Here is a 27,472-nt window from a genome sequence, read left to right on the forward strand (position 1 = left end):
ATGGACTTCAGCCCACCAGGCTCCTCTGTCCATGGGATTTTCCAGGCAAGAGTACTGGAGTGGGGTGCCATTTCTGTGCTTGGCCTCATGCAATTCTCACATCTCAACAAGACCAGTGCTATCTTTCCATTTTATAGTTGAAAAGACTGAGGCAGGTTTTGCTCAAGGTCTTATAGCAAAGAGAAAGAGCAGGGACCTGAAGCTGGGTCTGTCTGACTCTCGTCAGTGCCCTTTCGTGAACACCTTGCTGCCTCCATTCACTCTTAAGCAAAGGGAAATCTGGAAAGTTCTGTCCCCAAAGCCCCAGTCTGAATGTTTCAGCTTACGCACAGAATGTGGTAGGACACCCTTATCTCAAATGTCCTTCCCCCACCAAGCCTGCCTGCCCCGTTGGCCAGATTGTGGCGGTAAAACCCTGGCTGGGTCACTAGCAACAAAATTAATTTCAATTCCCATTAATTTTAATGTGTGTGTACATATGTCACCCAGTCTTTTCTCCCCTTGGGTGATTTTCAAAACTCTGTTGCAAAAACAAACAAAAACAAGGAATGACAAGCCCAAACAGGTTGAGAATCACCAGGGTATGGATGAAATTAGGTTTTCTTATTGGCAATCTCAATGCCTCCTGCTTCAGCATAGATTTATTTCACTTTTTTATTTTCTATCTTTCCTGTGGTTGGTGGAAATGAAGACTTATCTCCTTGGGTAACTGAAGACTATTATTATGCCATTTCCTCACCATTTCTTCCCTAGATACAATAATCCACTTAATCTTTCCTCCGAGGTCCAGTTTTCACCTCTCTAATCAATGTCAGGAAAGCTCTGTTGATTCATGTAAATCTTCTGGCAGACGATAGTCTTTAGGTATTTGGCTGCCATGTGTGGGCTGGCCCTTTCCCGTTTGTATTTTTTTTTCTAGGTCCTTTTCCTTCAGTTCAGTTCAGTTGCTTAGTCGTGTCTGACTCTTTGCAACCCCGTGGACTGCAGCATGCCAGGCTTCCCTGTCCACCACCAACTCCCAGGTCTTGCTCACACTCATGTCCATCGAGTCAGTGATGTCATCCAACCATCTCAACCTCTGTCTTCCCCTTCTCCTCCTGCCTTCAATCTTTCCCAGCATCAGGGTCTTTTCCAAGGAATCAGTTGTCCACATCAGGTGGCCAAAGTATTGGAGTTTCAGCATCAGCATCAGTCCTTCCAATGAATATTCAGGACTGATTTCCTTTAGGATTGACTGGTTGGATCTCCTTGCTGTCCAAGGGACTCTCAAGAGTCTTTTCCAACACCGCAGTTCAAAACCACCCTTTTCCTTACTGCTTCCGAATTTCTTCCCAAATAATCTTCGAAGTGTGAAAGCAATCAGAAATATCTCCAGCAGGGATTTTGCTCCATCTGGACTTGATCATAATACTAACAAGGCCTCAGAGGCTCAGGAAGGTAAATACCCTGAAACCACACTGGTTTCAGAGCGGCAAGGATGCTGGTGGAGCCATCAGCATCTCTCCTTCTAAGAATATTCACAGAACATGCAATAGCTCCTATAATGGTGCCCATCGCTCAAGGTGAAGGGCTTCCCAGGCGGTGCCAGTTGTAAAGAATCCACCTGCCAATGTAGATGCTGCAAGAGACTTGGGTTCAATCTCTGGGTTGGGAAGATCCCCTGGAGGAGGAAATGGCAACCTGTTCCAGTATTCCTGCCTGGGCAATTCCATGGACAGAGGAGCCTGGTGGGCTCAAGTCGACGGGGCTAATGGAGAATCAGATGCGGCTGAGCGACTAAGCACACCCGAGGTGAAGATCTGATATTAATGCCCACCAAGGCAAGTATTGCATGATGGTGAGGACAATTCATGTGAGGATTTGAATCTCACTTGGGGTTTGGCATTTTGAAGAAAGATTGTCACATGTGTCATTAATTACTGTTTTGGCTGCTCTTTTTTAATGGCTGTTGTGAATGGGCTTTCTCTAGTTGCGGTGAGCAGGGGCTACTCTTTATAGGTTGATCTGATCTGATCTGATGGGCTGCTCACTGCAGTGGGTTCTCTTGTTGCAGAGCACAGGCTCTAGGTACATGGGTTTCAGTAGTTGCAGCACATGGGCTCAGTAGTTATGGTTCAGGGGCTCAGTTGCCCCGAGGCAGGTGAGATCTTCCTGAACCAGGGATTGAACCGGTTTCCCCTGCATTAGCAGGTGGATTCTTACCCTCGGCAGTGCTAGGGGAGTTCGTGTCACTAGTTACTGACTGGCTGTGTGACTAATTACATTCAACTCTTTTGAACTTGTTTATCTATAAAAGGGAGATTAAAAACCACCTACTTAAAGTCTTATGAGTATGAAGTGAGATAAATGATTACTGACCTCCTAGTGGAGTGACTGGTTCTTCAAGCATCCTACCAGGGATTGGATCTGCAAGGTTAGCCCCCAGCTTCATGGAGCATGCAGTGCAGAGAGGATACCAGTGAGCACATATCTGGTCTAAAGAAGCTGTTTCACACATGCTTCTAAAATTGGATGTCACTGTTTTAAAGTCAAACCAACCATAAGCTCTGTAAAATGAAAATTTATCAAAGTATCTACTTTGTTAAAAAGTTGTAGATCTGAACATGGTGTATATATATATGCTGCTGCTGCTGCTGCTGCTAAGTCGCTTCAGTCGTGTCTGACTCTGTGCGACCCCATAGAGGGCAGCCCACCAGGCTCCCCCGTCCCTGGGATTCTCCAGGCAAGAACACTGGAGTGGGTTGCCATTTCCTTCTCCAATGCATGAAAGTGAAAAGTGAAACTGAAGTCGCTCAGTCGTGTTCGACTCTTCACAACCCCATGGACTGCAGCCTACCAGGCTCCTCCATCCATGGGGTTTTCCAGGCAAGAGTACTGGAGTGGGGTGCCATCGCCTTCTCTGGTGCATGTGTATATATATATATTCAGTGTTAATATCCTTTTTGGACTGACTGAAGGGTTATAGAATGTTCTTATCTCTTGTTCTTACTATTTTAATGAGTGTGATTTCATTCTGGAGATTTGTGGGAAATACTTAGTTTTAGTATAGTTAAACCATTAAATACACACACACACACCCCAACGGCACACTTCTTACAACTCACTGTGATAAAAAGATGTGCCTACTTGCAGCCAGCAACAGCTTGTCCATCGCCTGCCTGGTTGCATCTCAGGGTCTGGACGCCTCACCAAGCAGTGTATATCAGCAAAGCAAATGTCCTGTGCATTTCCAGTACTAACTGGAAGGAGAGGGTCAAGGTGGCTTGAAGGATGTTCTGGCTTGAAAGAGGCTGGGCATTACTCATCCCGCAGCCGGCTGGGCCTTTTGAGGTAAAAAGAGTTGTTTCTCTTGCTGGAGCCAGGAACCAGACAGCTGGAAAACAGGTATTTCATTTCATCTCTGACTTACTCCATACTTCCTGGAAGGCTTGTTTGGTGGTGCTATGCTTTCTCCCACTCCTGTTTCACCTATGACTCTCGGAGGGTGGCTTAGGGAATATTTTATTCTCATTAACTTTATGTGCCGGGCAGTTTACATCCTATAAATTCAGCATCAAAGCCTGCTATCAAACAGCTTATGCTTTCTGTTTTCCACATCTTTTTGTTATTGTTGTTGTGAAAATCCCTCCATTTTAATGATTTTTAGCCTCAACTCATTTTACATATTTCCATTTTCTTACTCTGCTTTGAATTCCAGATCTCACTTCACAAACTGAATCTTGATTTGGGGAAATATTTTGGTTTTGGGTACTGAAGACAGATTTAGGCCAGAATTGTCTCATGAGTGGTAAAGATCTCTGTACATTCTCATGAATTTCTGATAAAGATACAAGATGTCTCAACTAATAATCTATGAAAATACACACCCTGTGTATATTTTACATCCTTTATGGCATCTAGATTTATAAGAGCATTATGGCAAAGAAAAAATGGTAATTTTTTTCATTTTAAAATTTTAATAAAGTAAATAAGTAAATGAATAATGAATAAGTATGCCATTTGTCTCTGTTTAAAAATTAATGAATTGTTTTAGTGACTATTTCTAAATGTATATATCTGATAAATGAACTTTATAAATATTGCACTGATATACTATGAGCTGGATTTCCAGGAATATAAAGGACATGATAGTTGGCAAAAAATTTTCACTAACTTTGCAGAAAACAAAAAAACAGGCAAGGAGTGTGATTTATTCATTCTACTTCTACTTGGTATTTATAGGAATTCTATCTGATAAACTCAAAGCCCAGCAGGTGGGTCCCTGCTTATCCTTATGGTGCTCCTGAGTGGCTGTTAGGCCATAGGCACGAAGCAGGCAGTTGAATCCAGGTCAGCAGGCTGGGGTTCTGGACCTTGCAGATCATTACTGCTCATGCCTTGTACCAAAAAGGAGCAAAAGGAGATCAATTCAGTGTCCTTTTCTCTAGGCATTCCTTTAACCCCAGCCCTCAAACCAACCGCTCCTTCCTGGAGTCCCTGTTACTACAGGGGTAGCACCTGCAACATCCTATCAATTTCTTACCTGTTCCCTCACTTGACTCACGGGCTCCCTGATGGCAGGGGTTCTCTTAGTCATCTTTCTGCCCTGGCCCTAGCCCAGCACCTGGCACACGAATCACAGATGTTGAATAAATGCATTTAGTTGCCTAAAGTGTTAGTTAGGCTTCTCCAGAGAAACAGACAACAGGGGAGAGTGTGGGGTGTGGGGTTTGGAATTGGCTCATGGGATTGTGAGGCATAGCAAGTGCAAAATCTGATGCAAGAGACTGGCAGGCTGGAGACTCAGGAAAGACTTGCATTTCATATCCAAAGGCAGTTGGCTGGCAGAACTCTTTTAGCTTGGGGGAGGCTAGTCTTTGTTCTGTTTAGGATACCCATCCACATTATGGAGGGCAACCTGATTTACTCAAAGTCCACTGGTTTAAATGTAAATCTCATTCAAAAACACCCTTGTAGGGACTTTCCTGGTGGCCCACTGGTTAAGAATCCACACTCCCAGTGCAGGGGGCCTAGGTTCAATCCCTGGTCAGGGAACTAGATCCCACATGCTGTGACAAAGATCCCAAGAGCCACAGCTAAGACTTGGGACAGAAAAAAACAAAACAAAACTCTTATAGAAACATCCAGAACAATGACCAAATGTCTGAGCACTGTGGTCTAGACAAATTGACACATAAAATTAAATCATCTCATAAAATGAAATCATTGCACTTGATTTAACTATAGTTTAATAGGCACTGACATTATTTTCTAGGCAACCTTGAAAATATTGCTTTCATTGGGGAAATATTTATCTAGCTGTAATATATTTTATCTAGGCAAATATTCTAGCAAAAATAAGACTGGCAAATTTTGATATCAGGGAAATAATAGATTTCTCTTCTGTTTCAATTCTGATTCTAAAAAAGACATGCTGTGTAAAATCAGACTGTATGCAAGAAGTAGGGAATTATTTATTTAGGGTGTTTCTAATGACAAGAGGAAAAAGTGTGGTTACTTAGTTTGACATTTCTATTTCATTTTTTGGAATACATTTATATAGTTTGATAATTAAATATTTTAAAGAATTTAGCCAAACTTCCCTGGTGGTACAGTGGATAAGAATCTGCCTGCCAATATAGGGGACGTGAGTTTGATCCCTGGTCTGGGAAGATTCCACGTGCTGGGGAGCAGCTAAGCCTGGGTGCCTAGAGCCTGTGCTCCACAACGAGAGAACCCACCACGGGCACTAGAGAGGAGCTCCCGCACTCCGCAACAGAGAAAAGCCCGCCCAGCAACAAAGACCCAGCACAGCCAGAAAATAAATACATTTTTTCGTGGAAACTCTTGTGCCCATTTCTCTCCCCACATCTGCTTAGTTTTCCATCCTGCCCACTGTAGTTGAATTTCTAGATTAATTTTTAAGGTATATTTACAGAGTTTCTTTGTGCAATTACAAACAAAAACAAACCTATGACTTTATTTTTCACCCTTTAAAAATTTAACTTGTTAAAGAAGAAAAACAGTCATACATTAAGATCAGACTATATAAATTTTAGTCACTAAGTGCAATGAATTAAAATTTTAATATTAAATTTCAGTGTTCCTAAAAAGTTCAAGATTGAGGAAAGAAAAGGAAGAAAATGCAGTAGAGAAAGAGTGTCTCAGGAAAAGTAAGAGACACAGGAAGAGAAAGCCTGAGCCACAGAGAAGACATTAGAGGCTGCATCTATATCCATCACAGAGCAAAACACACCAGCGGAGCCACATCCTGAGACAAATAAAGCTTTCATGGGTCCTTGTGGACCTTCAGGGACCTTTGTGAACTTTCTGTTCATCTTTGTGGACTAATGGCCTCATACTCTGTTTTTCTAAGACATTTCCATGAAATAACTTTAAACAAGCCCATTAAGTTTTTTCATGAAATAACTTTAAACAAGCCCATTAAATTTTTTCATCGTTAGGTATAAATGCTGCTATTCTCTTTTGGTATCAGTTATGCAGGCTCTTGGGTTTCCCTGGTGGCTCAGTGGATAAAGAACACGCCTGCAATGCAGGAGATGGCAGGTGATGCATGTTTGATCCCTAGGTCGGGAAGGTCCCCTGGAGAAAGAAATGGCAAACCACTCCAGTATTCTTGCCTGGGAAATCCCAAGGACAGAGGAACCTGGCGGGCTACAGTCTGTGGGGTCTCAAAGAGCTGGACACGACTTAGTGACTAAACAGGAGTACAAGAAGGTAAACAGTAACTCACTAAACTGTGGCAAATAATGAGGTAATAAATTCTCTGTCACTAGAAGAATTCAAGCCCACCTGAAGAAGAGACCGCCTCTTCAAAGAGCTATAGAGGGGATTTCAGGATCAGAAGGGAGAACGCAGAGTGGATTCCATCACGAAAGCAGTCATTCATTGGTTTCAACTTCTGGTATGAAATAGAACACTTGAAATTCAAACCTGAAATGCAAACAACAATTTCATTTTCTAAAGGCCTGTGAGTGAGAATAAACTAGCAATTTTATTGGTTTGGTTATTGCTTATTATTATCATTAAAGTTGGTTTTTTGTTACTTTTAAGGTTCACTAGCATGTATATTTTGGAGAAGGCAATGGCACCCCACTCCAGTACTCTTGCCTGGAAAATCCCATGGACGGAGGAGCCTGGTGGGCTGCAGTCCATGGGGTCGCTGAGGGTCAGACACGACTGAGCGACTTCACTTTCACTTTTCACTTTCATACATCGGAGAAGGAAATGGCAACCCACTCCAGTGTTCTTGCCTGGAGAATCCCAGGGAAGGGGGAGCCTGGTGGGCTGCCGTCTATGGGGTCGCACAGAGTCGGACACGACTGAAGCGACTTAGCAGCAGCAGCAGCAGCAGCATGTATATTTAGCCTTAATACAAATCAAAAAATAATAGGTCTATTTAATAGCTGAGTAATATTCCATTGTGTATATGTACCACAGCTTTCTTATCCAAAAAAGGATGGGGAGGGAAGTGGGAGGAGGGTTCAGGATGGGGGACACATGTACACCCCTGGCTGATTCATGTCAATGTATGGCAAAAACCACAATATTGTAAAGTAATTAGCCTCCAATTAAAATAAATAAATTAAAAAAATAACGAACCATTAAAAAAAAATAATGATAATAGGTCTAGAGCTTCATTGGTGGCTCAGTGGTAAAAGAACCTGCCTGCTGGTGCAGGAGACACAGGTTCAATCCCTGATCCAGAAAGATCCCACAGCTAGGCATGTGCGCCACATCCATTGAACCTGTGGGTTAGACTCTGGGAACTGCAACTACTGAGCCCATGTGCCGCGACTACCGAAGCCCTTGAGCCCTAAAGCCTGAGCTCGGCAGCAAGAAAAGCCACCGCAATGAGAAGCCAGGGCACTACAATAGAGAGTAGCTTATGCTCTCCGCAACTACAGAAAAGCCCGTGCAGCAAGGAAGACCCAGCACAGCCAAAAGTAAATAAATACATAAAATTATACATTAAAAAAAAAGGTCCAGAAAAGAACATTCTTTTGAATGTTTGTGCCAATTGCCTAGAGAAGGCCTGGAAGTCACTGGGCCTGTCCTTGAGGTGTAAGGGTCATACTCATGGACTTGCCAGGCATGTCCCTTCTGATTAGAATCAGATAAAAAGCCATGGGGCCGTTATGCATAGAGTGGGATTTTTTTTTTTTTTCAAGTCTAAGGGAATCCGTATTGAATGCAGATGATATAATTCCAAGGTTTCAGTTTTGACTCTTTTCATTCCAAAGTTCTTACAATTGTTGGAATTTGTTCAGAACAGCTGAACTTTTGGATGTGAAAATATGGGTGTAAATTCTAGTTTGTTCAAGTTCTCAGTGTAAAACCATTTAATGTGCTTCCACTGGGAAATTTTCAAATATTTGTTTATGAATTTTTGTGTAAGACTCTAGATAAGTAGAAAGAAAAAAGGACATCTAGCGATAAAGAGATGTGAAAACTATTCTACTTGTGCTTATGAGATTTTTTAAAAAATGAATGCATCCTGATTGCACACATTTATAGAATTAACTCTGCAATACTTGCTATGTGAGAAGGGTAACTTCTTGAAAGACTCAGTAATTTTTACAAAATTATCTTAACTAGCTAAGTACTAAAGAAATCCAGATTATGGATTAATGTCTCATCCAGGTGAGACTTTATCCTCCAGTTTTGCTACTTGTGAAATAAAATGTTTCCTGGGAAATCATAGTAGAGTACTTTTGCCTAAGCGGCCACCAGGGAAATAAATAAATATTACTTAGTCATACAGCACCATTATGATCAAAAACATTTCTTAGGTAACTGCACGGAGAGGTAGCTTTTGACCATGTGGGGCAGATGCACCAGCCTCTGGAACCAAAACTTGAGCTCTGTGAGAGGAGAGGAAGAAACAGTGGAGGGGTTTCATGGCACGTGAGCGGGGCACTTGGAGACAGGAGGTGGTGAGCAGTCCTGGAGTCACCCCAGGCCTCTTGCTCGGGTGGCACATGAGGGTGTAATGCTGCTCCCTTGGGCGAGGAAGCTGGTTGACAAGAGAGGCTCATGTCTGCCTTTGCCAAGTTTCTTTTAGATGGTAATCAGAGCATTCTCTAGCTTTGCAAGTTGGGAGGATGTAGAGGCCTGGCTCAGAGCAGTTTTTGGAATCAGGCTGACTTAGGTTTGAATTTTTTTTCCCCTGCCACTTATTACCTGTGTGCCCCGACACTGTATCTGTGCCTCGGGTTTCTTAGCTGAAAGATGGATAGTGCCTACATGATACGGATGTTGTGAGAATAAATGAGACGATACATGTAAAGCACTGACTGATCCAAGGCACATGGTAGGTTCTCAGCAAATAGCAAAAAGCAACTCATGACACACGTAAGACACACACAGGAAGAACTGTACACACAACAATGCCAGTAGCTGCTGCTGCTGCTGCTAAGTCGAGTCAGTCATGTCCGACTCTGTGCGACCCCATAGATGGCAGCCCACCAGGCTCCTCCATCCCAGTGCCAGTAGCAGCCCCTGGGGATAAGTGGAAAAGCAGGGTATCCAGAAATGGGTCAGATGGAAATGAAGACAATGGTTGATTCCAAGTAAAAACCGTGGAAGAGGCAGGATGACAGAGAAGTGAAGATTCTGGAATCCTACTGCCTGAGTTCAAGTCTCTGTTCTATTACTTAACAGATGTATGGCTGGGACAAGTCACTTTGCCTCTCTGTACTGCAATTCTATCTGCCTCACTGAGCTGTTGTGAAAATGAAAGATTACCCATCTCCTGGGTTTTTGTGTATTTAGAATAGTACCTGGAACTAAGTGCTTTGAAAGAAAAGATGAGCATATATTAGATTGCCTTTACTTATAAGACAAAAGAAAGGCAAATGATAGATTACATGCTGTGAAAAACATAACATAGGGTTAACATCCAAAATACATAAGTGCTCATCAGTTCAGTTCAGTTCAGTTGCTCAGTCCGACTCTTTGCGACACCATAAATCGCAGCACGCCAGGCCTCCCTATCCATCACCAACTCCCGGAGTTCACTCATACTCACGTCCATCGAGTCGTCCCTTTCTCCTCCTGCCCCCAATCCCTCCCAGCATCAGAGTCTTTTCCAATGAGTCAACTCTTCCCATGAGGTGGCCAAAGTACTGGAGTTTCAGCTTCAGCATCATTCCTTGCAAAGAAATCCCAGGGCTGATATCCTTCAGAATGGACTGGTTGGATCTCCTTGCAGTCCAAGGGACTCTCAAGAGTCTTCTCCAACACCACAGTTCAAAGGCATCAATTCTTCAGTGCTCAGCTTTCTTCACAGTCCAACTCTCACATCCATACATGACCACTGGAAAAACCATAGCCTTGACTAGACGGACCTTTGTTGGCAAAGTAATGTCTCTGTTTTTCAATATGCTATCTAGATTGGTCACAACTTTCCTTCCAAGGAGTAAGCGTCTTTTAATTTCATGGCTGCAGTCACCATCTGCAGTGATTTTGGAGCCCCCAAAAATAAAGTCTGACACTGTTTCCACTCACTTGTAAAAAAAAAAATCTAATATCTCAATAGAAAAATGGACAAAGGGCATGTATGAGTGGACAATTTATAGGGAAAAAGTCCAAATGGTCAATAAATTTGTGAAAAAATGATTCATCTTCTTAGTAATCAGGAAAATGCAAATTGATGTGCCAGTGTAATTAAAATTTTTTTCACTCAACTATTTGCCAAAAGTTAAGAAATAGCACTAAAACTCAGTGCTGGTTAGAAAATGGGGGAGGGGCATTCCACTTATTGCTGGTGGGACTGGGAAACACCATAGCCTTTTTGGAAAACAATCTAACAACATTTATTTCGATTACAATTACATGTATTTTAAAATACATCATTTTAAATATACCTACTATAATCACTTTTACTTTAAAACACATGTAATTGGCCTAGGAATGCCATTCTTAGGAAGCTATTCTATAGAAACAAAATTCAACTTTTAAGGACATGGAAACAGGCATTTTCAGCAACACTGTTCATAGTGGTATTCTTTGTAGTGTGTGCATGCGTGCTCAGTCGCTTTAGTCTGTCTGGCTCTTTGTGACCCCATGGACTGTAACCTGCCAGGCTCCTCTGTCCATGCATTTCTCCAGGCAAGAATTCAGGAGTGGGTTTCCATGCCCTCCTCCAGGGGATCTTCTGGATCCAGGGATCCAACCCATGTGTCCTTTGTCTCCTGCGTTGCAGGCGGATTCTTTGCAGCTGAGCGACTGGAAGCCCTTTTATAGTGCAAGTAACCTCAGTTATCATTAGTAGAGAAATGATTGAATGAGTTGATGAACACATAACCATAGAATACAATGTGTCTATCGAAGAGAATGAGAACTATATCCATTCACCACGGGGGATATTTATCATGCATTGCTAAGTGAGAAATCAAATAACAAGGAAACTAACCTAGTATGAATTCATTTTTGTAAAAGAAAAAATACAAAAAGGAAAATTCTTACGTATACTTAAAAACATTTGTATGTGTTCATATGGCTATGAATAAAGACGTGTCTTTAACGCTGAAAACTGGGAGGCAGTGATGCTAGAGAGAAGGAGGAGGTGAGAGGGAATATAAATCAATACAAAGAGGGAATTCACCAAAATTCCAACAACCAAATAAATACCAAGTAGACTCCTGGCAGTTCTCAACTATACATACTGGAGTGATTAGGTGGTAAAAACAGTTTCCCTGCAGGCTGAAGGCAGAAGACCCCCTTCAGAAAGATGCCTGTCGGTGGTACCTGGTGATTAGATACTTTCGTTTACACAAGATTTCTGGACGTTGCTACTTGGAAATCCTACCATGACTCAAAGTGCCCATTCTCTTTATCCTGTTTCTCTCAGGACTCAGCAGAGTGCTGTGCCCAGGTGGATCTCTGTAAATGGGACACTATTGTGGAGGAGGACAAGGACGCAAAGCAAGAGAGATGAATGAGGATGGGGTGGGGCAGTCTTACTGTGTCCTGGTTCTCCCTCTCCGGGGCTCAGCTCACAAAACAGAGTCTGCTGGGCTTTCTGCCTGGAGGCAGCAGAAGGAAAGGCCATTCCTGGACATGATCTCAATAGGTGTATTGAGTCTTTGCACAAAAAGTGAGTTTGGAGCTGGCAAGTGCTCTGTCCAGCGGCCTGAACAGAATGAGATGGGGTGATCAGGCAGCATTTTTTTCAGGCTGTGCTTTGGCCACAGGATGCAACAGCCTTGGATTTGTTTCCAGGGTAGGGAATCCTCGAGTCCTGGTATGCTGGTATGCCTTTCATGTGCTTTGTCGGATTCAGCCCCAGGACGGAGGTGGAGGGCTGACAAAAATGTCTATCAGGTGAAGCAAAAACCATCTTTGTGAGGACAGCAGCACTGTAAGGAGAATCTCTGCCTATGGCAACAAAGCTGGAGCCAAACCCCCCTGTTTCTGTAGTCTGGGTCCCTGCAGAGATCCGCCCCCCTTCTCATCGTCCCCCTCCTGCACGCCCTCCTTTGTGCAGTGGTCTGAGTTCACTTGTTTGGATTCTTTTCATTGCAGATTTCAATTCAGCCATCAAACTGAATTCTGCTTGAAGAGGAGGGAAGGAAGAGTGCTCCCATTTCTTGTGGTCTAACTGGGGAAGTAAGACCCGTGTACAGAAGCACTGCCCTTCCCAAGGGCCACGTGCAATTCTTGGGACCCAATACGAGCTAGAAACCTGAGGGGGCGGGGTGGGAGAATTTCTGAACAATCTCGAAGGTGCGAGTTTGTTTTTGATCATATTTGTGGAACAGCCAGAGAAGGACTGCATCACATCGCAGGTGCAGTAGGGATGTCTGGGCCATCTGGACCTCCAAGTGCTGAGGGAAAGGAGAACAGCGGAGAGCGTAGGGAGGTGTGCTGGCCCCTAGGTAACCTGGGTGGGGTAAGAGCATTCTGTCTGGGGGGGGATCTCCATCCTGTACAGGTGTGACCTTAGGCAACTCGTTTCTCCTCATTGGACTTCCGTTTTCTTATTTGCAAAATGAAGGGGTCAGGTCTTATGGTTTCCAAGGTTCTTCTCAATTCTCATTCTGTGAGTTATTGTGAGATAGTAGGAAATGGTTAAATCAAGGAAAGAGCAAAGGTAGAAAACGAGCAAAATATGTAAAGCAAGGAGGAGCTAAAGAAGTTAGTTATTGCCTTTCTTGCCCCATTCATACTCCTTCCTCCAGAAACAACCTCCAAAGAAAAAGCAGATTTATGCCTGTTTGGACAACCTGTAGCAGAAGACAGTGAAGCAAAAGAGACTTACACTGAAAATAATCTTGCCATTAAACGCAAGATTCGTGACATCCAGGAGCTCCTGAACCTGTGGCATCTTCAAGGAGACCCAGCATGCTTGGAAAATTGCCTGATAAATATGCCGCGTCCCTCTGCACAGGTTCAGACACATCCCTAGTCACGTCAGTTTTTTGATGCTTCCTGGGGCCCTTCTCTTATGCATTAGCATTTTCAGAAGGTTACAGGACTCAGATCTGTTAGTCAGATACCCCCTGCCCTCACCAAGTTGTGAGGGGCTGGAGAGAGAGAAGACACAGGACAATGAACTCAAAGGAGACTCACACCCCTGCCCCACATTCTTCTCGGAGCTGGAAAAAGTCTGTGTCTTCCGTGGTGAGAGAACGGGTTACGACCCCTTCAGACACTGTCTCCGGAGAAGCAAAGTTCACAGGCTGCAGAGGAGGGGGCCCTCAGTCTGAGGGACCTGGGCAGCTGACTCCACCTCTGTCCTTGAAGAGACTTTTTTCTTGCTTCTCTAGACACTTGCAGGCACCCTGGTGAGTTGACCCCAGGGACTCACATCTCATTTCACGATCAGCCCTTGGGCTGTCACATTCACTTCAACTTAAGCCCCTCCTTTCATGAGAATGACCTAGAGGTGACCCTCTGAAGGAGACAGTGTGTCTCTGGTGTTTGGCGAAACAGATAACTATGGTCTGTTCTCAAGAGTAGCAAGGAGGGATGAGGGGGAAGCACAGACACATGGGTGCCTCTGTCTAGCTATTCAGGAGTTGAACTAAAACACTGATTTGAGAAAAGAGTAGCTCAGAGCAGAGCAAGGCTCTCATGCTGTCTGAGGGAAAGTGAGCAGGAAACAAAAGGTTTTATGTGCTCGGTCACATTCGACTCTGTGACCCCAAGGACTGTAGCTTGCCAGGCTGTTCTGTCCATGGGATTCTCCAGGCAAGAATGCTGGATTGGGTTGCCATTGGGTTGATCTTCCTGACCCAGGGATCAAACCCCCACCTGCAGCGTCTCCTGCACTGCAGGCAGAGTCTTTACTGCTGAGCCACTGGGGAAGCCCAAAAGGTTTTAAGTCAGGAGCAAATTTGACTTGAAAGGAACTGGTAACTTCTTTGAACCAGACAATAAGTGGATTTGGAAATAAAGACAGATTAAAAAAAAAATCTGCTTAAAATAAACCTGGGAGGAGAACAGCCTGGATGTGAGTCCTTAATAGAGGTATCTAGAAGAAATTAAGTGATTATCTTTTTCTCATCTGGGTAAGGCTAGGGAAGGTATTGATTCTCTCTCTAGGCAAATGCAGGTTCAGATCATGAACTCATTTACAATGTGTGCAAGGAAGTTGTCTCCTTTCACATGTATAGTGGTTCACAACAGGCTTTAGGATAAGAAACCTGGTGCTCTCCAGCAGAATGGGTTTGGGAGGAAAAGTATGGAACAGGAGGTCATTATAAGACTCTTGCTATTTAACATTAAGATCATGAGAGCCTGGACCTGCCATGGTAGCGCTGGGACTGGAGAAGAATTTGTTACAAGTCCAAAAGTATAGAATTACTGGCCTTGCAAAAAAGCTCCTCAGTGAGAAAGAAAAAACAGGCAAAATGTGGGGGAAATACTTGCCATAAATATGATGGACAAAAATGAATATTCTAAATATAAGTGACAAATAGATTCAAGGGATTAGATCTGATAGAGTGCCTGAAGAACTATGGACGGAGGTTCATGATATTGTACAGGAGGCAGTGATCAAGACTATCCCCAAGATAAAGAAATGCAAAAAGGCAAAATGGTTGTCTGAGGAGGCCTCACAAATAGCTGAGAAAAGAAGAGAAGTGAAAGGCAAAGGAGAAAAAGAAAGATATATCCATTTGAATGCAGAGTTCCAAAGAATAGCATGGAGAGATAAGAAAACCTTCCTCAGTGATCAGTGCAAAGAAATAGAGGAAAACAATAGAATGGGAAAGAGTAGAGATCTCTTCAAGAAAATTAGTGATACTAAGGGAACATTTCATCCAAAGCAATGGCACCCCACTCCAGCACTCTTGCCTGGAAAATCCCATGGACAGAGGAGCCTGGTGGGCTGCCATCTATGGGGTCGCACAGAGTCGGACACGACTGAAGTGACTTAGCAGCAGCAGCAGCGAGGGAACATTTCATCCAAAGATGGACACAATAAAGGACAGAAATGGTATGGACCTAATAGAAACAGAAGATATTAAGAAAAGGTGGCAGGAATACACAGAAGAACAATACAAAGAAGATTTTAATGGCCCAGATAAACACGATGGTGTGATCACTCACCTAGAGCCAGACATCCTGGAAAGTGAAGTCAAGTGGGCCTTAGGAAGCTTCACTACAAACAAAGCTAGTGGAGGTGATGGAATTCCAGTTGAGCTATTTCAAATCCCAGAAGATGATGCTGTGAAAGTGCTGCACTCAATATGCCAGTAAATTTGGAAAACTCAGCAGTGGCCACAGGACTGGAAAAGGTTGGTTTTCATTCCAATCTCTATGAAAGGCAATTCCAAAGAATGTTCAAACTAGCACACAATTTCCCTCATCTCACACGCTAGGAAAGTAATGCTCAAAATTCTCCAACCCAGGCTTCAGCAGTGAACTTTCAGATGTTCAAGCTGGATTTAGAAAAGGCAGAGGAATCAGAGATCAAATTGCCAATATCCACTGGATCATCAAAAAAGCAAGAGTTCCAGAAAAACATCTACTTCTGCTTTATTGACTATGCCAAAGCCTTTGAATGTGTGGGTCACAACAAACTGTAGAAAATTCTGAAAGAGATGGGAATACCAGACCACCTGACCTGCCTCCTGAGAAATCTGTATGCAGATCAAGAAGTAACACTTGGAAACGAACATGGAACAACAGACTGGTTTCAAACAGGGAAAGAAGTACGTCAAGCCTGTATATTGTCATCCTGCTTATTTAACTTCTATGCAGAGTATATCATGCAAAATGCTGTGCTGGATGAAGCACAAGCTAGAATCAAGACGGCCAGGAGAAATATCTATAACCTCAGATACGTAGATGACACCACCCTTATGGCAGAAAGTGAAGAAGGACTAATGAGCCTCTTGATGAAAGTGAAAGAGGAGAGTGAAAAAGTTGGCTTAAAACTCAACATTCAGAAAACTAAGATCATGGCATCCGGTCCCATCACTTCATGGCAAATAGATGGGGAAACAATGGAAACAGTGACAGATTATTTTGGGTGTTCAAAAATCACTGCAAATGGTGACTGCAGCCATGAAATTAAAAGACATTTTCTTCTTGGAAGAAAAGCTATGACCAACCTAGACAGCATATTAAAAAGCAGAGACATTACTTTGCCAACAAAGGTCCATCTAGTCAAAGTTATGGTTTTTCTAGTAGTCATGTACGGACGTGAGTGGTGGACTACAAAGAAAGCTAAGTGATAAAGAATGGATGCTTCTGAACTGTGGTGTTGGAGAAGACTCTTGAGAGTCCCTTGGACAGCAAGGAGATCCAACCAGTCAATCCTAAAGGAAATCAGTCCTGAATATTCATTGGAAGGACTGATGCTGAAGCTGAAACTCCAATACTTTGGCCACCTGATGGCCACTGATGCGAAGAACTGACTCATTTGAAAAGATTCTGATGCTGGGAAAGATTGAAGGCAGGAGGAGAAGGAGATGACAGAGGATAAGATGGTTGGATGGCATCACTGACTCGATGGACATGAGTTTGAGCAAGCTTCAGGAGTTGATGATGGACAGGGAGGCCTGGTGTATTGCAGTCCAGGGGGTCGCAAAGAGTCAGACATGACTGAGCGACTGAACTGAACTGATACAGGCAAAACAAGACACCGAGACCTAACCCCCATAAGGGCCGAGGAAGTGGATGGAAATTTTTCATAGACAGGACATAGATCTATTAATAAACCTGAAAAAATGTTTAACTTCACTCATGGTTAACAAACTAAACATTTAAACAGTGATTATTTATTTTTTAGTAATCACATTATTCATTTAAAAACACAATATTGATAACAATAATAGTGTGTGCCTTAACTGGCATAATCTTTCTGGATAGGAATTCGCTGACATGTATCAAAAGATTTAAAACAATTTCAGTCCTTTGATTCACATTCTACTTTTCAGTAACTCTCCCAAGGAAATAATAGCCAAATTGTTAACAGATTTACTTGTTTGTCAAGGTGGTTTTTAGACTAGCATAAGCAAGGAAGAGGGGGAAATGACCAATCATTCAATTCTGGGGACATGTTGAATAAATCATGACATATCCTACCATATGATGATCCATTAAGGAATCATTAAAATTGTATTTTCTTAGTAGTTAAAAAAAAAACTTTTTTTGGCCACAATGCTTGTGGGATGTTAGTTCCCCAACCAGGAATTGAACCCAGGCCCTTGGCAGTGAAAATTCAGAATCCTAATCACCAGACCACCGCAGAATTCCCTGAAAGTATTTTTACATAATGTTACTACATATTTTTATGTAATGTTTTATACAGTTATTTCATGATATGATCTCAGTTGTATATATATGTACATATATCATACCATGAATATACATAGAAAGATATGATCAAAACAAAATTGAATTCTACATTTTCATCATCTATTATAGAAAATAAAGCACTGATGCCATTTGCAACAGTGATAATGGGACAGAATGGTAAGTCTTTCTGTTAAGGATTGCAGCATGCCTTTGAAATTTTTAACTCTAACATCTCTCATCTCCAAAGCTAAACTGCCAGCCAGGAGGCCACTGTTCTAAACAGTTACTACAGTAAGTAATTTTGGGCAAATTGTTTCATGTTTCTGGGCATCAGTTTCCTCATCTTTAAGTTGGAATCAATGATAAAAAAAAATACCTATTTTTGGAGCTGTATTGCCTTAAAATGAACAATGACAGCTTATAAAATGCCAAAAAACATTGTTTTAAATTTCTGACAAGTGGGTGAATAGAAAATATCTCATGTGGTTTCAATCTGCATTTCCTTCCTTACTAGAAGGTTGATGCAACTTCACATGTTTATTGCTAAATTGTAACTCTTCTGTGATTTCAGTCTTTTCTTATGATTTCAAGGAGTACTTCATTTATTCTGAATAGGAAGTTTTGTTATATATGTTGGAAATATGCTATCAGTTTCTTTACTGCCCTTCGCTTCATCATACAGAAGTATTCATTGTATAGGAGTTTAAATTTTTATGCATTAAATCTAATTGCCTTTTTCTTTAAACCTACTATGGAAAGAAACTCTGACCTTCCAATTAAAAAAATATTCTCCTACATTTTTCTGATGTTTTGTGTAGTTACATTTTTATAGAGCTAGAAATAAAGATCTAGAATCTTGCTACTTAAATTGTTTCATAAATCAGCAGCATCAGCATTATCTTAGAGCTTTTCATACAGAATGCGGAATCTCAGGACCCATTCCAGAGCCCCTCGGGTCTGCAGCTGTATGGCTGTTAGCATAACGACTGCCATCTTGGGCCAGCACAGTCCCTTCTGTCATTCCACTCACCTGACCCAGGACTATACTGTGTAGCAAATCACTTCTCTGTCCTGAAGGGCTTTGTAGTTAATAGATATTATTTAATGATTGTTAGGGCCAGGTGGGGAGAAGGCAATGGCACCCCACTCCAGTACTCTTGCCTGGAAAATCCCATGGACGGAGGAGTCTGGTGGGCTGCAGTCCATGGGGTCACGAAGAGTCAGACATGACTGAGTGACTTCCCTTTCACTTTTCACTTTCATGCATTGGAGAAGGAAATGGCAACCCACTCCAGTGTTCTTGCCTGGAGAATCCCAGGGACAGCAGAGCAGGCTGCTGTCTATGGGGTTGCACAGAGTCGGACACGACTGAACTGTCTTAGCAGCGGCAGCAGCAGGGCCAGGTGGCCTCAATGCTCTGTTAGTCCCCAAACAATGATGAAGACCTCTGCTGAGGTATTCGCAGCACGCACGAGACTAGTTACCCACTCATAAATCTTGACTTAGGAATGCACATACTGTTTCCAAGCACATACCTTATACCCTAGGTTAACTATAAAATTGTCCCTGTGGATACTTGGTGCGGGGCGCAGCTGTGGATGCTTCTGAATCCTTGCCCCCCCAGTCTTACCCTGCGAGTGAGTTGCTCTACAATAAATGGATCCATTGATCACATGGAACTGCCTCCCTCATTTTTTGGTCTCAAGATAAGTTCTCAGTTTGGTAAGCACTTTACTTTCGTGTCCTCCAACAGCAATTTACAACACCTGCCTATGAACATTAATGTTTAAGAAGCACTGGTCTAGAATATAATTTTGTTTGTGAGATAAAGATATATTATGTTTTGCTTTTTCTGTATCACCATTTAGTTCTGCATTTCTTTGGATTTGATTGCCATTTTGTTCAACACTGCCAGAGTCAGTGTAGGGGAGGAGAAAATGAGTCTGAAAAAGTTGAAATCTTCACTTTGAGTACTCAAGAAATCAAATAGGAAACTCTAAAACATGGGTCTACCATGTGTATTCATTCTGAAAGAGCAATCAGAAGAGAGAGGAAAGATAACTTGTTTGGGATGCCTATAATTTGGGGGTGTAAAACTTGAGTGTAGTTTACCATTGAGCAACTTGGAGGTTAGATGCACCGATGACCTCCACCCCATACATTTGAAAATCTGGGTATAACTTTATAGTCAGCCCTCTGGATCTGTGGTTCCTCCCTATCCAAGGTTCCACGTGTATGGGTTAAACCAACCCCAGATCATGTAGTCCTATGGTATGTATTTAGTGAAAAAATAAATCCACATATATGTAGACCTGCTGTGGTTCACACTGGTGTTGTTCAAGGGCCAGCTGTATACACTAGTATAAGTGGAACCAAAGTTTTTCAGACAGAAGTGACAACTGATACATTTTCCAAGGCATGTATTATGTTGCCTTTTGGATACAATTAGAGTTGTACATGGGGCTTCCCCAGTGGCTCAGCTATAAAGAATCTGTCTGCAATGCATGAGATCTGGGTTCGATCCCTGGGTCAGGAAAATCCTCTGGAGGAGGAAATGGCAACCCACTCCGGTATTCTTGCCTTGGAAATCCCATGGACAGAGGAGCCTCATGGGCTACAGTCCATGAGGTTGCAAGAGTTGCACATGACTTAGTGACTAAACTAACACTACCAGAGTTGTGTATGTATAGAGTTTTGAGGGTATCCTCTTGTTTTCATAGTGTTTTTTTGATACTGACAAAGACCAAAGATCATAATAATTCACTAGGTGAACTCTGAAGTGTAGAAATCAGTTATACTGACTGTAAACTTACAAATACCTTAAAAGCAACATGACCAAAGAATGTACTGCCAACTATTCCACAATGGCTCCAAACTGCCAGATTTCACACCATCAAATGCTATGTAAAAATCCCTAGAAATATAGAATCAAATACTGAATGAAATGCAAAATATTTTTGTATGATTAATACAAAGCAATTTAGAAATATTTTTTATTCCTACATAATGCAAATACTTTGCTTTCCTGGAGATCAGAGTAAAAGAGAGCACGGATTGCTTTTGTTGATCTTGGTCCACAATAGGGTTTCATTTGTTGAAACCACACATTTATGTGCAAAATTACCTTGTATATATAGAGTAAATTTAGTTTGGATCAAATTATTCAAAACACAAAGTGAAAATTATCTCCGAATTTTTGTTCATGCTTTGGAGGGTTTTTGTTTTTTTTTTTGGACCACCTTGGGATGTAGGGATGGGGCTCGTCTGACCTCAGTTACCAGTGACCAGAGGAGAGGGGGCGCTGTGCTAGTTTGTTAGGGCTGCTCTGCGAAACAGACTGGCTGCTTTAAATAGAATTTATTTCACAATGCTGGAGGCTGGAAGTCTAAGATTGAGGTGTGGGTTTCCTCCTGAAGCCTCTCTGACTTATTGATGGCTTTCACCCCGTGTCCTCACAGAGTCCTCCCTCTGTGTGTTTCTGTGTCCTGATCTCTTCTTCTTCTAAGAACACTGGTCACTGGATTAGGGCTTCCCCAGTGGCTCAGTGGGGCAAGAATCTGCCTGCAATGCAGGAGATGTGGATTCAATCCCTGGGTCGGGAAGATCCCCTGGAGGAGGGCATGGTAACCCACTCCAGTATTCTTGCCTGGAAAATTCCATGGACAGAGTAGGCCTGGCAGGTTACATAGTCCATGGGGTCGCCAACAGTCAGACAAGATGAAGCAACTTAGCATGAGCATGAGTCATTGGATTAGGGTCCACTCTAATAACGTCATTTTACTTTAATTACCTGTTTTAAAGACCCTATCTTCAAATACAGTTCCATTCTGCAGTACTGGGGGCTAGGACTTCAATATATAAAATTTGGGAGGACACATTTCAGCCCATAACAGATGATGCTCTGGGAAAGGCCGTGACCAGAGAAGCAGGTCACTGAGTTAATCCCAGGCTTGCCGCTAGCCCTGTTCCTTGCTTTTAGTCTTAGGTCTCAGGGCTTCTGTTCCTGCCCAATGTCTTTCACTTCATCCTAAGACTCAAAGACTAATATCAGCTTTATTAGTGAGCTATTTTGTTTATGCATTCCTGACATCTCTCATTTCTGAAAAATTCTGTGGTCATTCTTTACTATGCAGATAAGATAGTTTGAGTATCTCACAGGTTGCAGAAGGATTCTCTGATGTGCCTGCCTTTTCTGAGGGGCTTCACTCTCTAGGGCTCCCAGGGCTGCAACTGGTCATTGGTCTTGGCTCTGACACCTCTCTCTTCTTGGATCAGCTTGCTAATGCAGGACTCAGCCTCAGTCCCTTCTCTCCAAAGTGTCCCAGCAAGGATGGTGGAGCAGATTCTGACCCAAGGTTTTAGGGAAAAGGGAAGGGACGGGGCGGATGATAACATTAGAGGGCACTGCAAGTAAAAACCTTTAAAGTGCATGGTAGACCTCCCTGACTTACGGTTCCATGGTCTTTTCTTAATTCAGGGCATTTCTTACTGGGCCAGCATCTCCCATTTTTACTTCAGCTTATGGATGCCACTCAAACCCCTTTCTTTTCCTCAAGATCTTCCTTCTATTTCACCTCCTTCCTCCTTCCTGGTTCCCACATCTACCTCACCCGTTTATCTCAAGTCATCAATGAACAGCTCCTAATTCTGTTATTTTCTTATCAAGAAATGCAGCTCTTTTCCAGTTTCATCTTTTCCTTTAGTTGGCCCCTGGGAGCAGCAGGTGGGGGTGGGGCTCACTTTCCTCAACCAAAGACCTATCAAGAAATATTTCTGACACAGTCATCTTCTCTGCTATGAATTATGCCTCTAGCGTGTGAGAGCTGTTCAGTCTCTTTAAGGTCAGATCCTCATCTTTTTTTCCCCATATCTCCTCTTACAAACTCTCTACAGTGGCTTTAGGAATCACTCTTCCTTCTGTAGTGTAACAAAGTTGATACTATAACCACTTTGAACACGTTTTGGTGCTTTTGTGTACCATGAATATCAACGGTAAGAGAAGACACAACTTGTTGTCCTGGTTATGTAGTACCGATGATTATTTCAAACAGAAAAGCATTATGGGGTCATCTATTTAACTCTCTCCTCATCAAGAATTAAGTGGATCAAGGAAGAAATAGTCCATTTCATAGTTACTATTGGTGCAAGGTGCCAACTCTTTTTTTTCTCTCTGTGTGCTTATAAAGACAAAACAACAGCCCTGAAACCCCTGAAAACTCTCAGCAACTATGCTCATGTTTCAGCATCTTCACCTTGACCAATCCTTCTGTAACCAGTGCTTTTAATCTCAATGGATTGAAGGGGTGCAGAGCATAGATTCAAAAGGCAGAAGGTTTGAGTTTCGGCACTTAGTCTATGACTTGTAGATTCTGAAATCATGGGGAAGTTGGTGAAGATTTCTAAATCTATTTCCCTTGTCTGTAGCATAGGGAAGACTCCCACTCATAAACTCTCAAGACTGAATGAGATTTTATTACTTAGAAATGCGTCTTGGCTAGAAAGACTGGAAGCCAAGTATCCGAGCTGGGTATCGTGGCTGTGACCAGACCTGTTTGGGCAAGTCTGGAAGGTTAATTGGCACATTGGCCAGGTTTGAGCTTGTCTGACAGCTCAGGGGAGCCATAGTGACTGGTTTTTATTAAATCTGACAATTGGCCCCCAAGAGCACACCTGGCACCGTGTCTGATGGGGAGCTAGAACACAGGTGCTCGTGCTGCATCCAGGAATGCTGGTTAGAAGGGAGGCACTGATCGCTGTGAGCACAGATGAGAAGAAGCCTCTGCGCTGGCTTTCTGTGCAGCCTCAGAGAACCTGCCTCCTATCATCTGAGACAGGGAACTGGTGTGAGAGCGGCCCAAGGGACACAGGTTCCTCCCTGGAGATGCCCTCAGCTACTGAGGTCGTCAGCACGTCCCCCTCAAGACACAGTAGCCCGGGTGGCACTGAAGCTGGTGCATCACTAGAATAGTGCCAGACGCTGTGTCAGGGCTGGACTTAGTGGGGCCTGAGGGCTATAAAATGTTGGGGGCTCTTTAAGAAAGGAATACACAGTTATAAATATAAAACTTGGCACAAAAGGGACTATTTTTTAGAAAAATTAGGTCAATCCCAATAACTTAAACTTTTAAAAAGCTTATTTCCAAAACAGAAATAGACTTACAGATGTTGAAAACAAACTTATGGTTACCAAAGGGGAAAGGGGGGATAAACTGGGAGACTGGGACTGACATGTTAATACATGTACCAGTATATATAAAATAGGGCTTTCCCAGGTGGCTTGGTGGTAAAGAATTCGCCTGTCAATGCAGGAGATGCAAGAGACGTGGGTTCGATCCCTGGGTTGGGAAGATACCCTGGAGAAAGAAATGGCAACCCACTCCAGTATTCTTGCCTGGGAAATCCCATGGATAGAGGAGCCTGGTGGGCTACAGTCCATGTGGTTGCAAAGAGTCAGACATGACTTAGTGACTAAAACAACAAATATATAAAATAAATGACTAATAAGGACCTATTGTATAGCACAGGGAGCTCTATAGTCAGTACTCTGTAGTGACCTATATGGGAAAAGAATCTAAAACAGGTGGACGTGTGTATATGTATAAACGATTCACTTTGTTGTACAGCAGAAACACAACACTGTAAATCAACTGTACTCCAAAGAATAATAATTTTTAAAAAGCTGATAAATAGTACCAAGCCCAGAAATGTAACAATATATTTTTACTAGTTGCCTGACACATCTCTTTAAGACTTCTTTTCCTTACTCTCTTGGGTGGCATACTTTTGATCACTTCTTCATCTGATGATGATTTTGTAATATCACTTTCTGCAGAGAGAATGAAAACATAATTTGGTCTTTTTTTTTCTAGAATGGTTAATCAGAATTAATTCTCAATTATTGATTGTTAGGGTGAATAAAAGAATGAAGACAATGCAAATGATGCACTCTTTGTAATATTCCTACCAGCTTGTGCTCAACAAACAAGAATTCTGAAAGATTTTGAGTGATTTCTATAATAAAAGGGGGAGGAAATGTATGGCATATTTATAATTGCATACACTCACCAAAGACAATCACTGTTTTGACTAGGTGTTGTTGAGAACCAAATTGTCTGCTTACACATTTACATGCCTAAGGATTAGAAGGAATTCTCACAGAGAAGCTTCTGACAGGGCACATTTCAAACTTTGTGCTCTATTACCCGTGGATCTGATGCCAGGAGTCACAGAACCTGTACATGCTGCATTAGAGCTCTTTTATGTTTGGACACCAGGTAGGTTGGCACAAAGGGCACTAGGAGAATTCCTGGAAAACCATTTCTATCCTGGTTCAGCCAGCAATAACTTCGATATACCTGGAAGTGATTTTGAACCAGGTAAATGACCCCATGAAATCCAAAATAAACTTCCTTTAGCCAGATTCCAAAAATGCCCCCTGGACACTCCAATGCCATTAGAGACAAAGTGACATATAATAGAGAAGGAATTAAAGAGGAAAAAGAACGTGGGCTTTACCACTTGTAACTAAAACATTTGACTTCTGCAAATTTTAGGAAAAAAACAAAAATGACCACATGAAATCATTTCCAGGGACCTTTCTTGGTTCTTTGAAGGGGGCCATGAATGTGAGGGGTCCCCAGACTTAAGCTTTCATTATCTTTTCATGAAATATACCCCTGGCTGAAATAGAAAAAAATCTGAATTTCATGGCTTCATGTAATGATTCACGTTTTGTTGACACAAAGAGCAGTTGGTAGGCAGTGGTAGTGAATCTGGAGAGGTGCGAGGAGGCAAGAGGTAGGGAAGACCTTGCTCGGGGCAGTCATTCAGTGATCCAGGCCAACAGAGGCTCTGGCATCTTCAGCAAGTTCTGTGGACACCAATAACTAGCTGCCAGACAGAGGGAGAGAGAGTGAGAGAGCAAGAGGTCACAAGGGAGGTTTTACTGGCCAGGCCCGGACATGGTACTTCACTTCTTCTCATAGTCTACCTGCTGGAACTCAACCCCAGGGCCATGCACCTGAAAGGAGGCTGGGAAATGCAATACACCTGTACCCGGGGAAAGTGGAAACGCACTTTGGTAATTCACAGTAGTCTCTGACATGAGAAGAGACAGGACATGCCCGCAGTCGGGGTTGGAGTGACACACGTATGGCAAGCCCATCTGCTGGAGCCACAGGAGGCGCCGAGATGCAGTAGGAGCTTCTCTGCACTCAGTCACTTTAGCCATGTCCGACTCTGTGTGACCCCATGGACTGTAGCCTGCCAGGCTCCTCTGTCCAGGGGACTCTCCAGGCAAGAATACTGGAGCGGGTTGCCGTCCTCTTCTCCAAGGATCTTCCCGTCCCAGGAATCCAACCTGTGTCTCCTGCATTAGCAGGCAGGTTCTTTACCACTAGTCCCACCTGGGAAGCCCCCGGGAGCTTCTGAGAATCCCCAATACCCTCTCTTTTTTTTTTTTTTTTTGTCCCTTAGGATGGAAGTAATGGAGTTTTTCTACAAACATATTTATATAATTGTAAAGTCTTTGCTTCTTCTATTACATATGCTGCCCAGTTTTTGATGTAAGATACATAAGCTCTATTTTCTTCCTTTACTCTCCCCCTACCCCATCCAATATCCTCTTGAACTAGGAAAAATGTCTGGGGCTTGGCACTGTGGGACTAGAGATGTGTTGTGCTGTGGGTGTTCACAGAAACTATCATTTTGTTACTAGCAGTTTTACTCTTTGTACCTCCCATTTCACTATGATTTAAGGAAACCTGCTTGGAAATCAGTCTAAGGGATGATGATAATAATGTAGTCAGCACTGAGCAAAAAGAGATTTTTAGGGAGATGTTTGCAAAGTCACATCACTCAGTTCTACCTACCGCCATTTACTGAAGGGATCCTCAACCCCTGACTTATTAGACTGTTCCCTCTTAGGAGAAAACATGTTAGACTGTTTATTAGACTTATTAGACTGTTCCCTCTTAGGAGAAAACAGTGACGAGCTGGGTGCTATACTGGATTGTGAGAATTTTCCTTTTACCCTCCTAAATACAAGCATTAAACATTTTTTGATATGTAGTACTGTTAAGAGCCTTGTCAGAATAAGACATTAATGCCCAGGTTCAACGAATATGTTTATTTTGATCCACAATTCCTGGATATTCCATAATTAATTGAACTGGGGGTCTTGCTTTGAGATTCTTTCCGTCTGACCTTTTCTACAACAATTAAAGAAAACATAAGGCTTATGTGTAGAAATTATTTTTGGATTTCTTAGAATGTGGAAAGTCTCTAAATCAGTTGGAAAAGGTAAGTTCTTCATTTCTTCTGGCAGATGGAAAAATTACTTTTCCCTTGAAGCTTTTCTCTCCATGTAGGTTAAAAATCCATTAGCGAATTAGGCTTAGCTGGGTCCATTCATTGATATTTGATCCTTGGAACCTCTCAAGGAAAATCAATGTGTGGCTTTTCAGTTAATTAACATAATGTTAATAGAATGCATAATACCAGCAGAGCTGGAATCCTCGCACTTAAGTCTTTGGCTCAGGCTGAGTGAGCAGAAATGCCTGATCGATATTTCTGAGAAGAGAGCATATTTGTACCACTCAAGGGAAGACAGGCACAAGGAGACTCTTAGGTTAAAGACATACCTGTCTGCATGGTCCTGCGTACTTGCTTGAACAGGCTTGCCAAAGCAGGAAGAGAAAGCTAGAATAAAGCTAAAATG

General features: G+C 42.5%; 1 long non-coding RNA gene across 2 annotated transcripts in view; it reads right to left on the reverse strand.

The window, feature by feature from the left end:
• Nucleotides 1–3,014: 3,014 nt before the first annotated feature.
• The window catches only part of LOC147347667 (uncharacterized), a 38,065-nt gene continuing 13,607 nt past the window's right edge, over nt 3,015–27,472 (reverse strand). Inside the window, exons 2-3 of one of the 2 annotated variants that reach the window (XR_015152434.1) lie at nt 6,793–6,933; nt 3,015–3,373 (exon numbers count right to left, since the gene is read on the reverse strand). This is a non-coding gene — a long non-coding RNA (uncharacterized LOC147347667). Of the gene's footprint in view, nt 3,374–3,936; nt 4,377–6,792; nt 6,934–27,472 lie in introns of those variants that run through there. The other variant, XR_015152435.1, reaches the window with a different exon arrangement.

Source organism: Bos grunniens, chromosome 23 (genome assembly GCF_055505025.1).
Source record: "Bos grunniens cultivar Pamir isolate PY7600 chromosome 23, Bosgru_T2T1.0, whole genome shotgun sequence".
NCBI lineage: Eukaryota > Metazoa > Chordata > Mammalia > Artiodactyla > Bovidae > Bos > Bos grunniens.